Source organism: Prosopis cineraria, unplaced genomic scaffold (genome assembly GCF_029017545.1).
Source record: "Prosopis cineraria cultivar Desert tree isolate PC_DT_omini unplaced genomic scaffold, ASM2901754v1 PC2, whole genome shotgun sequence".
Taxonomy (NCBI): Eukaryota; Viridiplantae; Streptophyta; class Magnoliopsida; order Fabales; family Fabaceae; genus Prosopis; species Prosopis cineraria.
Window position 1 is genome coordinate 33,607,519 of NW_026555333.1, and position 17,130 is coordinate 33,624,648.

The window sequence follows — 17,130 nt, forward strand, 5'->3', positions numbered from 1 at the left end:
AATGAAATTTGGACACCTAAATCCAAAATGGTACATTTTCTTTCTAAAACCACCACCAAGAGGTCCAAACTCACGTACTAAGTGATAATAACTATGGAACCACTTAACTTAACTCAAATGGGCCATAAACAACCTATTCATACAATCATACCACAACAATATTTTAGACACAAATTGGCTGTCCAAACCCCAATTTGGCATAAATCTTAAAAATGGTAACAATATTCAACAATCATACACATGGCCAATCAAACACATGAATCAACACAAAATAACACTTGTATTAGTATCTTGACCTCTTATAGCCACTTTATCACAATTACAACATTTCAAGCCGAGATACCCACAGTTTGCAATAGAATTCATGCAAATGTTTTTAAAATAACTTATGTTTCCTAAGTTGTCATATGCATATATCATTCATTACAAACCAAAAAGGCATAGAAAGGACTATATAAACACTAGCTAGTCCCCTTGATACTCGATTGAACCTTCCTTCCTCTTGCCCCTATCAGAGCCTTAACTTATAAAATATAACCATGGGATGAGTCAAGGACTCGATAACCAAATAATCTAATCAAACTACTCGTATATGAGAACAGATAGTGCGTATGTGAAGTGGCATTAAAAATACATAACAAGTCATATATCTATACATATAGTTATAATATGATATGCATAATCAACATACCACCTTATGCCCTCCTTATATCTTTTGACTGAATTTGTTGGCTGATAACTCAATATGACTAAGTCCCTATGACTAGATTGGCCCAAACTCACCATTAGTAAGAGGCAACCTTGGCCAAGAGTGCCTTCACCCACTATGAACCTCAAATTTTCCCTATCCACGAACACTAGGGGTGTTGATGCCCAATCTATCTCATATAGTACTGGAACTTCCAAACAATATATACTATGCATTGGGCCTCTATGGTGCTAGTGTACTATATAGAATTTTAAACAATGTTCCCAATACCACACTTAGGTGAACTTCTACCCTCTCATAATGATCATGCCAAGCATATGCTTGATGAATTCCACACATATCATAATATATGATTTTCATTAAAAGGTTCATTTCTACTCAAACCATAGGATTTCGTAAGTAATTATACTTGAAAATAGAATTTACCTTTCAAAAACCATGACATTAAAAAGTTAACTTTCCATTCCACTTCATATAGTTTCTAAATCATAATCATTTTATATTAATATTATAATAATACAAACTAAAGTATAAACCTTAATAACTAACATACAACCATCAAAACACATAAGAAGAGAGTTTGGACAATCAGATTACTCTAAACCTTTTGTCACTGAAAAGGTTACCATGGTCAATATGTGTCCACTAACACAATAATGCTCAATCAATCATTAATCTACAAGATTGAGCATTTAACCATCAATCCACATACTAATTAACCCTTTTTTAATGTAATTTCAAGTACCTATTATTGCTAAAACTTTAACTTAACTCAATTAACCCCCCATCACAGTCCATTAATCCCATCTAATACTCAAACACTTAAATAACACCACTTCATTACCCACATTGCTATCAATCTCCTAATTTCTACTTATGGTTCATCCAAAACCCTAACCAAAAAATTTAAATCACTATATAATCTATAAGCCTAGGTTTAGAGACTTGATTTAACAACTCCCTAAGACCTTATCTAAGTTAATAGGTTTGATCAAAACCTAAGGAATCATAAATCAAAGCCTCAACCACAACTAAGAGCATCAAGAATTTGCATAAAAGGAGAGGGAGAGGTGTATGAAGCATACCAATAGATGAATCTTGCTCTTAATTCTCCTAAAGTTGAGCTCTAACACTCACAAGTTGATGTTCGTTGCCACTCTTGCATTTACCCTTTCTCTCTTCTGATTTTTGGTCTAGTTTGTAAATTTAACAAGTGTAGATTTTACAAATGCGTCGCGGCGCATGGCACAAAGAGTCCACACATGATTTGAATCTCTATTGGTACTATGGCCTACTCAAACTCTAATCTAGCCCTCTTCTAAGGCTATCCAATGATCCATTAGCTACATTAGTCTCCCAAAAACATCATTAATAAAAAATTCACTTACTTTTACCAATATACCCTTCTTAACACTTAAAATTTCCAAATTTGAAATCTAGGATGTTATAAAAGCACCCTAGATTTACTGATACACATTAATGATGACACATCTAATCCCTCTTGAGTTAACTATTTAGCTTACATTATCTTTTCATATGCTTAGTATCTGCATTTACAATTTCTCTATTTTTAAGGAATATGTCTTAGATAGTAGCATAATTATGTATTTAAGGGTTAATCTTCCTTTAAACCTTATGTCAATCAAATTTGACTTAGTCGCTTTCTCACTACTTGGGCCATTAGATTGAATCATTCATGGCTATAGGGTGTGAGCTAAAGTAGCTATCACTAAGTCATCCCCTTATGACATTGTTTAAGTCCTAAGGGTACTATGAAAAGATTTTTCTACTTTCTAGGATTCACACAATGATAGAACAAGGATCCTTCCATCTACTTCCATCATTGTGTTAGAGCTTAAGCACATGCATTGCATGCTACGGTGTGTCTCTCTTAAGAATGAATGTTGATTTTGATTTATGTTCAAGATTGAGTCTTAGATACACACAGTACCTAAACCAAAATTTCACAAATCACTCATCATATCCTTTCTTAAGGAATTCTTTAGTTGGCTACAAGCATCATGGATTGCAAGCATCTATGATTCAACCTAGATTTTAGGTTCTAGATCTCATCTTGATACCACTATTCAAGGTGACATTTATTATATGATTCTTATCAACCATTACATCATTTGTCTGAATGGATGGTGATCATATTACATTTCATCTCTTTTGCTACTCTTAAGCATTGAAGATAGATGTTCGTGTGAGAAAACCAAGAACTCAAATTTGTACAACACACTTGAATATTATTGTATACCATTATACTCATGTTTACTAACAAAACACACAATGATTGATAAATGATAATTTTATATATTTTTATCCTTTTAATTTAGACTTTTAAATATTTATTTGAGGCTAATTGAGTTTAATTGGATATTATTTAATTTTATCAGCCATCTTCTTCTTTTGGATTTTAACTAACTAAATTTTTAATTTTAAAATATAAATAATATCTTTAATATTTTTCCCCAGTTGCTATTTAATTTTATCTTATTTGTACAAATTTTTTAGATTTAATTTGAAAGATATTGATAAAGATTATTTTGGATAAGAATAATATGGGCGTACTTGGAGATTAAATCAAGAATTAAACATTTAAAATTGTGTTTAAATTTATCTTGGGTTATTTAGTGTAGTTTTCAATTAGGGCTATTTATGATAGTTTTATTATTTTATTAGATTATTAGGTTTTCTACCCACACACGCATAGGAGACGCATCACTTTCATATATAAAAGAAGGAACATATGATGCAAGGGGGCTTCCTTTGGTAGCGGCAATCACCATTCTTCTTTTCTTCCTCCAATTTCTTGGGTGATGGCTTCTCAATTTCTCATCTTATGCTATTTGATTTTTAGTTTTATAAAGAGCTAAATTGTTGATGTGATCAATCACAATCGATGATCTTAAATTTTAATCAAAGTCTTTGATATTCAAGGAAGATTTTATTTTAGCTTTATTCCAATTTACTCTTTTTCTCTCTACCTCTGAATTTTATGCTTTAACTGTTATTGTTGATTAGAGTAGCTTTGTTGCATAATTTTTGGGTTATAAATTTTATCTGAGGTTTTGGTTGCTATAATCGATTGACATAGCATTATAAGAGTAATTTGGCCTAGCTTGGGTGATTATAAATGCTTTGTTTCTGGTGTGGCTAACTTAGAATAGTTGTTAGGTTGTTGGTTAAAGGAGATCTCAATTAATCTATAATTTAATTTCTTATTTAATTCTTGAATGATAATTTAGGAAATATAAAATAAAACTAGAATAATAAACTTAAATAAAATTAATTTATTTTGTGGACAAGGAGGATTAAATTTAGGTAATTGGGTTATGATTGATTGTGCTGCTTGTGCTTGGTAATTTTCTCAATTGAACTTGTTTTGATTATTTAATTTTAATTTATTTTTTTAATTAATTTCATTATAAAAAAATCCCCCCACTTTTTAGCTTTTTATAATCTTAATTCAAATAGTTAATCCATTGACTCTTAAGGAGACAACCTAGATTGCGCTTTATCACAAAATATAGTTTTATTAATTTTGGTGTTATTCGACAGTAGTGTCAAAATTTGGTGCTATTGCCGGGGAATCAAAGGTGTTAACTTTTTGAGTTTGGTTGTTAATTTTTCTTTTTCTTTTTTCCTCATTTATGTGAATTTTCTTTGTGATTTTTTTTTTGGGCTCTCTTTCAATTTTTTTTTTCAAATTTTAGGTTATTTTTCATTTTTTCTAGATTTCATTTTTTGATTTTTTCCTTTTTTTGGGAGTTTCTTTTATTTTTTTATTTTAGTGAGGATAAGGTCTACCTAAAAAAATTCATTATTTTAAGAGGACTTCATGTTTCCTTTTATTTTCGTTTAGTTTGAGTGATTCTAATTTAATTGTGGAGATGGCTTGGAATAGTTATCACTTTGATACTGATCTTTCTTCCTCCATGCTTTATCATGATGCTCATAGTTTCAAAAGGAAAATTAATGAGTTGACCTATATTTTTAAACAAATGCTTACTGAATAGACAATGGCATAACCACTTGAATTAGACCCTTACCATCCTCACTATCACCCCTTAGGGAGTTCCCCGACATATAATGGACAATGGTCACACTACCATTTGCACCATCACTTCCACACCTATCCTTATGAGAGTACCCTGGCTTTTTGTCTAATAGTACCCCTATATGCAGGCTAATGATTTGCTTGAAATTGCACAGCTTTTACAACCTGAAAGCCAACCTATCCCAATACTTGAGAAGTCTAGTGAGGGGAGTAGTTTTGAAGTTATAAAGCAGCAGATATTGGAGAATAACATGCAATTTCAGCATCCTTAACAGAGCAGTCAAAAATTTCAACATCAATATCTTAAGACTCAGAAAATAGTAGATCAAATATGTTCCCCAATAAAACAAGTGCAGGAGGACTCTTCATTTGATAATGATATAGATGAGGACATTATTTTTGAATTTCCTAACAGTGATGAGTCTAAAATCATTAAACCATGTTCTAGTAGTACTGATAAATTAGGTGCATGCAAGAGTGGTACTGAGATTGATATATCCCCTCTTGATTCTATTGACCCTTCTTAGTCTAAATAATTTATTAAATATGTTAGTAATCTTGCACTGCCTGATATTATTGTTTCTGATGGCATGATATATTTTACATCTGATGATGCTTGTGATAATATTGATTTAGAGTGCCCTGAGACAATTAAGTTCAAGAATGTTGAGCCATGTATTGATTGTGTTAATATTGATGCATGTTTACATTGTTCTTCCTTTGACTTATCTGCTTCTAGTATTAAGCCTCCAACTGTTAGTAGAACTAAATTTTTTGATTGTTTGGGAGATGATAAGATAGGAAAATTATCTATAATTGACAACAACTGTGAAGTTGATTGTGAGATTAAAGTGATAGGTAGTAAGAGTTCTCAAGAGGATGTTATGCTTAAAGAGCACATGTTATCTTGCATTAATGATGATCTTAATAAGGAAACTCAGTATGATTATCTTTCATTCATGAAGGAGCAACATGATGAGACTTGGGATAATTTGATTACTGAGTTACCTAATATAGTGAATTATAAAAACATTATGCATTATACATCTGATGGCTTACACAACTGTGCTGCCTATGTTGAAATAGAAGAATTCATGAACCCTAATGATTCTTTGGATCCTCTTGTTTGCATTAACTTTATTGAGTATGATGATCCACTTGATTGTATTGATTCTACTAAGGCTAGTCCATCTATTTGTGTTGAGCCTTCTAATTATGATAATACTTGTGAGATCGTGTAGTTGATTGGTTGCTTAAATAGCATTGATTTTGTGATCCCTATGGCCTTTTGTGATGATATTGATAATAAGAGTTATGAAATTATTAATTATATTATGCATTTTGACTCTAATGGTACTTGTGTGGAGAATTTTGTTATTTCTGTTAAGTTTCATGAGCAGGTACTTGTGATTAGAAAAACTCCTTCTACTACATTGAGGCCATTTTTAATGGAAATATTGTCATGCAACCTTCAACCAGATAAAGAAAAAGTACTGATGTCTCTTTTTGTAAAAGTATTGACTCTTATTGATGAGAGTCTACTCAATTTTATTGATTATTTCATATATAGAGAGGGCTTGACTCATCATTTTATATACATTTTGGATCCTCTACCAATTGATCTAAAGCCATCGCTTAGAGGAGATTTTGATAAGCTTAGAGAGAAGAATATTTTGAACAAGCATCTATTCTCTATCAGAGATGAGAATTTCAACTTTAAGAGCTTATGAAGATTTAAATTATCTAGTTGTCTCTTCTCCTTTCACTTTTACATTGCATTTTATATCTTATTATTGGATTAACTAGATTATTCTAAATTGAGTTGCATTGAGGACAATGCAATATTTAAGTATAGGGGAAGGGATTTGTCTTTTTTTTTTAAATTTTTTTTTTGGTGTTTTCTTTTTTTAATACTTTTAGTGTCTTGTGTGAAGTTGTGAGTTTAAGGCAATTTTGGTTTAGATGCATTTGAACATGATAAGTAATTGATCTTATATTTGAAATTCAAGTTAAGTAGGAATGAATTTGGTTTCAATAGATTAATGTGATTGTCTTTAGCTTGTGAGAATTTAGGTCTAATATTATTCTCTTCTTGTGTGTATTCTCCTATCATTACTCTCACTCTAAAACTTGTTTTGATTCTTAGTTGAGACTATAATTGCATATGCTTTGCATGAAGATGATTTAGGTATTTTTTTTCTTTTAATCTACTTAACTAAATAGCCATTCCATGTAATTTATCCCTTGTTAGCCCCTTTAAACCTAGACCTTTTTTTTTAATTTTAGCCAACTGAAAACATAACCTACAAAAATCTTTTCCCTTCACTTTTCTCACCCCATTTTAGGTAATGAAAAGCATAACATAATATTTGTTGGAATGAAAGAATATGCTTGAAGAGAGATTTAGGTTATTTTGAAAAAAAAAATAGAGAGAGAGAGCTAAAAAGAAAAGAAAGAAAAAAAGAAAGGAAGAAAGAAAAAGAAAAGAAAAGAAAGAGCATAAAAGGCAAAAAGAAAAAAAAAGTGCATGAAGCAAAGGAAATGAAAACAAAACAAAGAGAGAAAAATAAATTCAAATTAATTTATTTTGTTTCTTTCATTCTATAGGTTTCGTTTTAAATATACTTTTCATTTTTTTAAAGTTTATTAGCATTTATTTTCCTATACCATACCTTTACTTAAGCCTCGTTACAACTTAAAATAAAGTTCTTTTAATTCTTGCATTGCATATGACATAGATAGTGGAGACTTAGATGATAAACAAACCTATAATAGTGAGATTTTGATAGGAAAACTTGAGTGAAACACTTTCCTATATACACTTGAGAGTTGAGAGTTAAATACTTGACTTTTGTGAGGGGTTATTACTTGATTTATTCTTACTAAATGAAATTGCCATGATACTTGTTATTCTAGATATAAGAGATATTGATTAAAGTGTTAAAATATTGAAGAGCTATGATTGTTTCTTATGTTGCTTCCACATTTCTTTTCTTGAATTTTGAGATTTAAGTTTTGCCTAGGATTGTAAAAGTCTAAGTGTAGAGGAATTGATAAATGATAATTTAATATATTTTTATCCTTTTAATTTAGACTTTTAAATATTTATTTGAGGCTAATTGAGTTTAATTAGATATTATTTAATTTTATTAACCAATCTTCTCCTTTTGGATTTTAACTAACTAAATCTTTAATTTTAAAATATAAATAATATATTTAATATTTTTGCACAATTGTTATTTAATTTTATCTTATTTGTGCAGATTTTTTAGATTTAATTTAAAAGATATTAATATAAATTATTTTGGATAAGAAGAATATGAACATATTTGGAGATCAAATCAAGAATTAAGCATTTAAAATTTTGTTTAAATTTATTTTGGATTATTTAGTGTAGTTTTCAATTAGGGTTATTTATGGTAGTTCTATTATTTTATTAGATTATTAGGTTTTCTAGCCGTACACGCGCAAGAGACGCATCACTTTCATATATAAAAGAAGGAACATATGATGCAGGGGGGCTTCCTCTGGTAGCGGCAATCACCATTCTTCTTTTCTTCCTCCAATTTCTTAGGTGATGGCTTCTCAATTTCTCATTTTATGGTAGTTCTATTATTTTATTAGATTATTAGGTTTTCTAGCCGTACACGTGCAAGAGACACATCACTTTCATATATAAAAGAAGGAACATATGATGCAAGGGGGCTTCCTTTGGTAGCGGCAATCACCATTCTTCTTTTCTTCCTCTAATTTCTTGGGTGATGGCTTCTCAATTTCTCATCTTATGCTATTTGATTTTTAGTTTTATAAAGAGCTAAATTGTTGATGTGATCAATCACAATCCATGATCTTAAATTTTAATCAAAGTCTTTGATATTGAAGGAAGATTTTATTTTAGCTTTATTCCAATTTACTCTTTCTCTCTACCTCTGAATTTTATGCTTTAACTGTTATTGTTGATTAGAGTAGCTTTGTTGCATAATTTTTGGGTTATAAATTTTATCTGAGGTTTTGGTTGCTATAATCGATTGACATAGCATTATAAGAGTAATTTGGCCTAGCTTAGGTGATTATTCATGTTTTGTTTCTAGTGTGGCTAACTTAAAACAGTTGTTAGGTTGTGGGTTAAAGGAAATCTTAATTAATTTATAACTTAATTTTTTGTTTAATTCTTGAATGATAATTTAGGAAATATAAAATAAAACTAGAATAATAAACTTAAATAAAATTAATTTATTTTCTGGACAAGGAAGATTAAATTTAGGTGATTAGGTTGTGATTGATTGCGCTACTTGTGCTTGATAATTTTCTCAATTGAACTTGTTTTGATTATTTAATTTTAATTTACTTTTTTTAATTAATTTCATTATAAAAAAATCCCCCCCACTTTTTAGCTTTTTATAATCCTAATTCAAATAGTTAATCCATTAACTCTTAAGGAGACAACCTAAGTTGCGCTTTACTGTAAAATATAGTTTTATTAATTTTGATACTATTCGACAGTAGTGTCAATTCAATATATCATACTCCTCACATACCTAAAACCTTCACATGTGCTATATATGGATCATTTGCTATACGTTTGGTAAGGGAATTATCTTATGAGCAGATATGCATTGAACAATAACTTGCTCATTAGCAATCATATCTCTAATAAGAGATATTTGATGTCTATATATGTAGTCCAACTTTGATACTTAGGTCCTTAGCATGAACTTTATAGCATTAACTACTATCGTAATGTATTAGGATTGAAACTTTTTCCATGTTTTATTCCCAAAGGAATCATCTTGAACCATAGTAAAGCACACTGCATATTTTGATTTAATGAAGGATAAAGACATATATTTCTTGCTACTCCAGGAGATGGCTCTATCCAACAAGAATGCACATTATGAAGTTTAATATCTACATCTCTTGTATAGTTAGTCTTTATGTAAACTTTTTAAATGCATACTGTAGCCTTGGAAACACATCTCATAATCTATGGTTCCTTTCAAGTATTTCATTATTCTTTTAACAGCTTCCTAATGCTTGACTCTTGAGTTAGACTAAAAATGGCTCACAAATTTGATCATATAACAAATATTTGGTTGAGTACACAACATAGCATACATTAAACTGCCAATTAAACTTGAGTATGTGCTCTATTTTGTTCATGCGTTGAATATTAAATTCCTTAGTGGAGTGCATTTCTTCACTTCGGTTATGATCTTTGACTATAGGGGTGTCCATGTGTTTTTAGTCTCTCATGTTGAAACGTTTAGGGATTTTGCTTACATAGTCTCTTGTGACAGAGATAACCACTTCCTTGGATGATCTCTATTCATCTTGACTCCCAAAATATATTATGCCCATGTTCCATTGCCTAAATGATTGCTTCAACCCATATATAGATTGAAGTAGCTTACACACTTTGTGCTCTTTACCTTTCTATATGAAGCCTTTTAGTTGCTCCACAAAGACTTCCTCATCTAGTACCCCTTTAGATAAAAAGTAGTATTTACATCCATATGATGTAATTTTAAGTCTAAACTTACTACCATAGCCAAGATTAACCTAATCAAGTTAAAAAGCACAACTAGTGAGAAAGTGTTCTCATAAGTCTACACCTTCTCATTGTCTATACTCCCTCAACTACCAAGTGGGCTTTTGCTTTATTAATTGATCCATCCACTTTTCTTTTGTATTTGAGAACCTATTTACTTCTAATTTCCTTTTATCCTAGCATTATGTCAATCAATTCTTAAATTTTGTTAGTTTCCATGGAATCCATTTCCTCTTGCAAAGCCTTTTGCCAATTTTCCTTAGCAAGTCTTATCAGTACCTCTTTAAAACTTCTAGGATCTTGTCTTCTTAAAGCTTTGTCTCTCTTGCTTCTCTAAAGTAGAGTTTTAAGATTCTCCTCCTATACTTGAGTAAGGTTTTCATATGAAATGGCTCATCTCTCCCACTTAAATTAGCACACTGAGTAATATTCACTAGTTCCTCATTGGGTCGATCATTAATCTCATAGAGATTTTGAGATTTGTCGATCTCTCCCCTACTAGGGAATTTGGTTTTTAAAAACATCGTGTCCCTTGATTCAACATTAATCACTAAGTTATCATCATTTTCACCAATGAAGACATAATCTTTTAAGTGTTTAAAGTCTCTTATGAATATACACTTCTTTCCTCTAAGACCTAATTTTCCCACATTTGTGGGAAGAATTATGGATATATGTTGCTAAACCCTATGGTCTTATGATGGTTAAGGCTAAATTGTAGCCCACAACTCATAAGGTATGCTTGTGATTGATTTAGATGGTACATGGTTAAGTATGAAAGCAACTATCTTTAGTGCATCATCCAAAAAAGAAATTGTTAGGTTTGCTTGTGTCATCATAGACCTAACCATGTCAGGACGAGTTAAGTTTCTCCTTTCAGCAACTCTATATTGTTGAGGAGTTTTAAGAATAGTAAGCTTTCTTACTATTTTTTTCTTGATAGAGGGCCTTGAATTGTTCTAAAAGATACTCTTTATCTTTGTCAGTTTGTAAGGTCTTGCCTTTACTATTTAACTAATTCTTTACCATGTTAATATATTTTCTAAAGCATTTTAACTCCTTAAAGTTATGTGAAATCAAATAAATATGGCCATATCAAGAGAAATCATCAATAAAGGTAATAAAATACCATGTTCTATGTCGAGCCCTCATACTTATGGATCCACAAATGTCAGAGTGTACCCATTGTAAAGGAAATTTAGATGATGAATTTTGTTCGAGTGACAATGTCAAAATCATGAAAGAATGACATTTATTTGACATTTAATTAAGAGAAAAAACATATACAAGATTTCATTGAATTTTTAATGCATAGAGCATGCCATGTAGCATTAAGGGTTACCCACCTTGTAACAATAGTTTTATAAGTGTTAATATAGATAATTTTGGCTCTAGCAATGTTCTCAATATAAATCTACATGCTTCTTGATGGTAATTGATAAAATATTTATGAAGTTCCCATAGCCTCAGCTTTCGTAGGTTAGTGTCCCTAAAACTATAATCCACATAAGATTAACTTCAACTATAAAGGTTGTACTTGAAATGTATTCAAGTGTCAAGAATTATGTTTCAGTATGTTTTTCTTGCTCAGGATAGTCCATGGCAAAGTGCCCCTTCTCTTTGGCAAGCAAAACATTTGATCCTCTTTAGGTCAAATTTCTTTGCATGTTTCTTGTAAAAAAGACTTGCTTGCTATTTTGGGCCTTTGGTCCATATTTCTTTTATAGAACCATGCCTTAATTGGACTTAGATTTAGAGGATGAATCCTCCATTTCTTCAATTAAGTATGCCTCACTGTTGGATTTTTGCAGCCTCTATCCTCTCATCCTCAAGTTTGATGTGCTTGGTCACATCATCGAAGGTCAGAAAGCTTCACTATATGACAAGTTTATCTTCATGTGTTCCCATCTAGTTGAGAAGCACCCTATCACAATTTACACTTGTTTGTAGTAAAGAATATGTCCTACCTACTTTAGCTCTCTTATCATGTTCGACATCTCATTAAAGTCTTACCTAATTAAAATATTAATCTTTAGCTTATTCATGTCAAACTTGATGGCAAGCTTCCTTTGTTTTGTGGCAGAGGTTCTACCAAATTTTTCCTTTCTGGTCTATCCTCATGCCTTAAGTAGTTGAGTGACACTTGAACTCACATATGATATCATCATCCATTATACTCAGCATGGCAATGAGAGTGATATTGTTCTTTTTCTTTCAGGAAGCACAAACTTCTTATTCCCATCAATTTCTAGATTCTAGTTATTGGATCACAATTGTCAGGATATCTATGACGTCTTGTTCTCACAAAAACTAAGAGATTTTATGACACCGTATATTAAAGTTATCCTATGTAAGCTTATCAGCCTATTAAGCTCAGCATTTATGGACTTAAATTGTCGGTTAATTTATAACTCAATTATATAGTCAATTATGCATACTTAGTTTTGTATATAACATTTCAACTTATTCAAGTCAGATTCTTGGCCAATTGGATTGTAGGGTTTGCTAGATTCATGTTTAGGAGACAACTAGGTTGACTTCCATCATAATCTTTCTAGCTAGACTACCTCCCTCTTAGTGAGAATCTTTATTGAATTTGTGTCCCCTTGTATCCTTCTAGATAACACATTCTAGAAGAACCCTCACTCAAATAAAACTCATTAAATAATTAAAGTATCACATATATAACTAATATCTATAACAAAAGGCTATTAGATAACAATTATCCATAAAATTTAAATAAACAAACAGATAACCAATATCAATAATGCAATTATAGAACAAGTATCCATAAAAATCTAACAATTAATTAAATTAAAAATCAAAAAATTAATAATTAATTGTCTCAAAGAACAAAAGGTCTACTAAAAAAATCCCAAAAAAAATTGGTCCAAGAGCAAATAAAAAAAATTATTAAGGAAAACATCGCAAGATTAGATGTTCCTTTTTGTTTTCACTAGTCCTATACATAGCTAATTTGATGGTATCACTCTAGATTTGAGTGGCATATCTCATGCCCCTTTGGTCCAACTCATCTCTGACCTCCCTTATGGTTGTAGTTAGAAATTGGGGCCATGAACCTTCTTGTAGGAAGATTTCATAGGTTCCCAATACTACCTTCAGGTCATCGACATGCATGATCTTATTTGCATTTTTTTCGCAAGATATCTACCTACAAAATAAGTCAGTGGTTGATCAACTAACTCATCTGATGTTTCCTTGATCTCGCAAGATCCTCTTTTCCCATCAATTTTGCTAATAGAAAATGGTTATATTAAAGCCTTTGCCTCCCTTAAAGTCTGCTTGTTCTGATGCCATTAAAAGAATACTAAATAAATAATAAATTCAATAAATAAGTCGGGTTAAAGTCTTACCAAATTTAGGCATAGCAGAATCTATCTGATTACCCACACAAGTTTAGACTATTAGAGCCTAGGCTATAGTTCATAACAGATGCATTAAAGAAAGAAAAAGAGGGAGAAGAAGAACAAACTAAAGAACTGTTTATTTTGAGGTGTGTTCTACCTCCAATCCTCTACCTCTATTTTATAGTGGAGGGAGGCTTTCTCAAAAAAGAGAAATCCAATCAATAATAATTCTCCTTATTATGTAGGGAATAAATTAATTGGAATAATCACCATTATTGTGGAGGATTACTTCTCCTTTTGAAATTCAATTAGAAATTATCAAATTAATTTTAAATTTCGGTCAACTCATCATTACTATATTTATGTCACATCTCATTGATAGCTCACCAAGAGTAGATTTTATGCAAATTCCAATGATTCTCCATACCTAATACTACTTGAAGAAAGAAACATGCATAACCACTGAAAACTTGGAAGGAAATTTGGGTTTTTGGAGAAAATTGATTGTACAACATTGATAAAAATTGACTGCTCATTATAGTTTCATCCAAAAAAAATTAGTTCAACTTCACTCAAAGTCAAACGAACTAAATTCAAAAATACCAAAAAATTGTTTGCCCATAGAAAGAGACATGTAATTTATAGAATATATTTTCACTATATCAATATATCTAACTTTAAATATACCAAGTAATTCAAGCACTTGTTACATAAGCACCTAATAAAATCTTCAAGAGAAGCTTTGAACTAAATGAGGAGGTAAAATAACCTAGAATTCAAGAATTTGAACCTTAACAATGGGTAGAAGAGGAGACAAGAATGGCGACGAACATGCTCAAACCCTTGGATATTCCATGTAAATGATCGATTGGAGATTTTGAAGAAATTCTTCTCGCAAACAAGGAGTGTCATGCTTGAAGTTTCTAGGGCATGAACTAGAATGTCGTTATGGGAGAATGGTTTAGAGTATGGGAATGGTTATTTGATTTCAGCAAAATTTATGGGGGGAAGAATGATTGAGGGCATAAGAAACTAGTTTTGGAGTAACGAGTTTGCGAGAGGATGATTTGAATTATATAAAATCCTAATCCTAATTTTGAAATTTATATATTTAACCGTCAAATAACTTATCAATTAAGTTTGACAGTTAAATGAATAATTGTAATGTATGTTGAAATATTTATTTGACAGATAAAGCCATCAACCATTAAACTTATAAAAATAATTTTTTGAAAAATAGAAATTTTAAATATTTCAATGTAAGTTTAATGGTTTCATAAGTAACTGTTGAATATGTTGATACTTGTATTTAATTTATGTACTTCCCAATTCTCTGCCTCACCTTATTCCATGTTTATTCTGATAGTGGTCAAACTTGTTAACATCAAATATTGTTAATTTCATTGTAACGCTCTCTATTTCCTCAATAAATAGTGATATAAAGTGCATTTTAGGGGGGGAATAAAACATACATTTTTAAAATTAGAATCTCATGACTTATAAAAGAATGACAATGAATTTCTTCAAATTGACATGATATTTTTTTCCTTAAAAAATTGCCTTTTATGTCAATGGCCTTGACTTAGTGACATGTAAAATCTCCTATAAATAAGAAATTATGGGTTTAATCTCATTTGTAACCTTAAATCATTAGTGCCTGCCATTTTAATAAAAAAAAGGCCTTTTATTTTCTGGTAAATAATTTTATTTTTTTTTAAAGGATATTGCTAAGCTTGCTAGATAATATTCTAGGGGGAATCCCACTGTAGGCCCCAAAAAATAAGAAAATTGCACTACAGGCCTAATAAATTTTAAAAATGCATTGCAGGCCTAAGGGTCCTTACTGCAATTTTTCTTAGGAGTGATAATTTTGCCCTTATGTGATTTAAAAACAAACAACCTAGGCGAAACCCTCATTCATAAAGCACAAGATGATGTTTATGAATTCTCAACACGATATTTATGAATTTTCAACATAATATCCATACGTATCTAGTTAATCTATAGGTCAATTAAAAAATGCAATTTTTTTGAGAGCAAAAGTACAATTTGGCCTTTAATCAAAATGAAAGAAATGAACTGAAAGTGGTGGAATGATCAACTTGACAAGCATGAAAATTTAGTTTAGAATGCATGAATATTATATTGTGCATCCACAGACATTGTGTTGTATATTGTCTATGTAACTTGTACATTTTATTAAACATACTAATCAACTAAATATGCATGGATATTGTATTGAGAATACATGAACGTTGTGTTGTGCACCCGTAAATATTATATTGTACATGCTTTGTGTGACTTTATTTTAATTAGGATAAAGGTACAAATCTGCCCCTAAAGTATCACATGAGGGGCATTAGATATCCTAAAGTAAGGAAAGGTGCAATGTTGCTCCCAATCTATTAAAAAGAGAGCAATGTTGCCCAATTTTAATAGACTCCAAATGTTGACATTAAGTTGACTTATTATGCCCAGGTGGGATCCACACGTGGCTACCTAATTGATTGATTCTTCATTCCAACCTTTGAAACCAACTAGGCAAAAATCTTATCATCAACATCATCATGGCTGTCCATAACTTAATCACTTTCCTTACCTCTATCCCTGTCATCATCCTCGGCCTCTCATCCTTGTTGTTTTCGTTGCCGAATTCATTGGCGCTTACTGGAACAAGTAGGGTTCCAACCATCGTCCTCGCTTGTACCTTAAAGCTCACTGCTTGTCCTCGTTGATTTCTTACCATTTAGCTCCATTCAAGCTTATCGAGTTTTTACTAGCTTCATTCAAGCTCGTCACTCGTCCTTGCTGATTTCTTGCTCTTTAGCTTCATTCAAGCTTGTTAAGTTCTTGCCATTTAGATCCATCCGACCTCGTCGATTGTCCTTGCCGGTTGCTTGCTATTCATTCAAGAACACTGAGTTCTTGCTATTTGTGCTTGGTCTACTTTGATTTGATTCCAAATTGTTTCTAGATTTTCTTTGTGGCTTCTCACCGCTAGATTTGTTTGTTGAATATTTAGTCAATTTTAGCCCCTTTATTTGAGTTATAAAGATGATTTTCTTAAAATGATTTTTGTTATTGATATGTTCAATTCACTATTATTTTGAATGTGTCGTCTGAGAATAGTGATACGGAAGAAGGGAGTAGATGAAGGAGGGAGGCGATGGTGATGAAGGAGGAAGGCGATGGTTTTTCTTAATGAATAGTATTTTTATCCCTTTATGGAAAGCTAGAAATTGAATACCCAGATCTAGGAGTGAGCATCGGTTCTAACGATTCGGTTTGGTTCTGATTTAAGTGAATTAAAAAAACCAAAATTCATCAATTTATTCAACTGAACCGAACCGAAGGTTTATAAAAACCGAAGTGGAACCGAACTGAAGTTTAGTGGTTCGGTTTGGTTTTTGTATTTTAGTTACTGGGCCTTATTTACAACACT